The following is a 2,472-nucleotide window of genomic DNA, read 5'->3' on the forward strand; positions in this document are numbered from 1 at the left end:
CAGACTGACGCTCTATCCACTGAGCCAAACCGGTTTCGGCTAGCTAGTCTATTCTTATGGTGACTTTTTTCTTGCTTGCCTCAACACCTTAAAATATATTGTGATATGTCATTGCCTTAGCTCTTAGAATACTTTTTTAACAAAATATATTTCAGGTTAACAATGTCCAACTAGTAACTAACTAACATGTTCAAATCCTTAGTGAACATGTCATCATATATTAGAATTTACTGGGTGGTCACATGCACTCTAGTGTTATTGAAAACCATTTATGTATCTGCCAGAATCCTGTTTTTAAGTTAAAGGAAACTGAGTACTCTGTGGAATTTTTCTATACTTTCAATCTGCTTCCCGGGGCCTTGCATCTTTGAAACAGTCAGAGGTACTTGGAGTAGCTTCCCGCCTCCAAAAGCAGCAGGTCTCCAGAAAAAAATATTCTAGTCTTGACTCACAGTTATTAAATTATTTAGCTGAACTGCTGGCAGTTTCTTTAGCAAAGATCAGCATAATAAAAGCACAGTTGCAAAGTCCCCTAAATAAGGAGTGAACGAGTACCCCTTAATAAACCGCTTTCTTATCAACTACTTTCACGGATGATTTATTTGAATAGCTAAGCAAAAACTCCTTTTGTTGGTTTGGAGACGGTGAAAAGTCAAGCTCAGCAAAGAAATGGTTAAAGTAGACACACTCCCCAATTATAGGAAGATTAAAAGAGCAATTAGTGTTTGTTTGGAATCAAGAGATTTGCAACGGTGACATTTCTGGTATTATTACCATAGGCAGCTGTCAGTGGAAGTGCCTACCAGGTTGGCCACTTTGGGGAAGCAGGCCACACTGGGCTTCTCAGAGGACACGGGAGTGCTGGGATCCAGAGGTGCTCTAGGGACTTTAACTGGCTCCCGGTATGTGTGGGCGCAGTGTCCGGCATTGGGAGGAGGGCTGAAGGCTGCAGCATCCCTAGGCTTCCTATCTGCATGTCCTGTAGTACCCTCCTCCCCACTACTTTAGATAATCAAGGGGTCTCTTCTACTGGCCAAGATGGTGCAGGGGGAGGTTCTTACACTCAGCTCACCAAAAGCTAGAATGATGAAGGGACAGGGCCCACAAATAGGAAAGATGGCAAGATATTTGGATAAAAAAAAAATCTCTCTCCACCCTATCCCTATAAGAACCACTGGCTTGAGCAGGAAGAGACCATTCTCCCGGGTTGTGGCACCTGAATTAAACCTCTTTCCTCCTGAATAAACCTCTTTCCTTTTGCATCAGCACCTGTCTCATGAGTTTGGCTTCCATCGGAGCGGGCTGCTGAACCTGTCTTTTCAGTTACAGTATCAGAGTGGAAGAAGTGATAAATGAAACAGAAGTTTTAGAAATACCTGTGGAACCTTTGAACCTTGCTTTGAAGCTCTGTGAACTAGTGATGGCTAATTTGTGGTACGGGGGTCACAGGCAGCAACAACATTAATATGGACAAGGTTTCCAAATAAACACAGGCTTCCTTCAGTGTTTTCTATGCTGGGAAACTGAGGCTGCCCACTAGATACATCTCTTCTGTCCCAATCCTGGCTATCTTTAGTCTCTTGTTCAGCTGCTGTTGGTTTCAACCCAGAACGTATCTGCATATTTCCATTATACCACTTTTGTCCTTTTTGGAGCAGGCATTTTTGTCCTATATTGTCCTGTGCAAATTCATAGCTGCACTATTTGTTATATGAATTAAGCATTGGGTTTCTACCTGTAGTCTCTTAGCATCTGAACCCTTAAGTATACTTTTTTTTGTCCTTTGTCTTCCTATTCTCATTTTCAACCATATATGATTATCTCACCAGTTAGATGAGATAAAGAATGAAGGTGGCACCTTTAATTTTATTTTACTGATTGATTTTAGAGAGAGAGGAAGGAAGAGAGAAAGAGAAACATCATTTTGTTTCTTCACTTATTTATGCATTCATTGGTTGATTCTTGTATGTGCCCTGACTGGGGATTGAACCCACAACCTTGGTGTATCAGGACAGCACTCTAACCAACTCAGCTACCTGGCCAGGGCTGAGGAGGTGCCTATAATGCCACATGATATGCACTTAAATTAAGTAGATCAATGGATGAAGAAAGCTTTATGGGAATGTATATCATTGCATCATAGAATTTTTCCAGACCCCCAACTTGTTAAAAGGACTATAGCTTTGCATAAAAATAAAAATGAGATGTTAGGGGGCTGAGGGGCTCCAGGCTTTCCATTTGTGTAATCTGCTGATAGTATTTCTGTTGGTGGCAGTGTCATTCTAAGGAAGCACTTGTGACAGTAAGACAGCTTTCATCAAGTTGCACTGAATAGAAAAGAAATATATGTCAATGTACTTTTTTGAGACCGAATCTAAATAACGTGCTTCATTTCCTATAAAACACAAATCAGATAGATTGTAAAAATATTCTGAATGCTAATTATGTGTTTTCAAGCTATCCAGGATCTCT

The sequence above is a fragment of the Myotis lucifugus genome, unplaced genomic scaffold, assembly GCF_000147115.1.
Source record: "Myotis lucifugus unplaced genomic scaffold, Myoluc2.0 scaffold_661, whole genome shotgun sequence".
In the NCBI taxonomy this organism is placed as follows: domain Eukaryota; kingdom Metazoa; phylum Chordata; class Mammalia; order Chiroptera; family Vespertilionidae; genus Myotis; species Myotis lucifugus.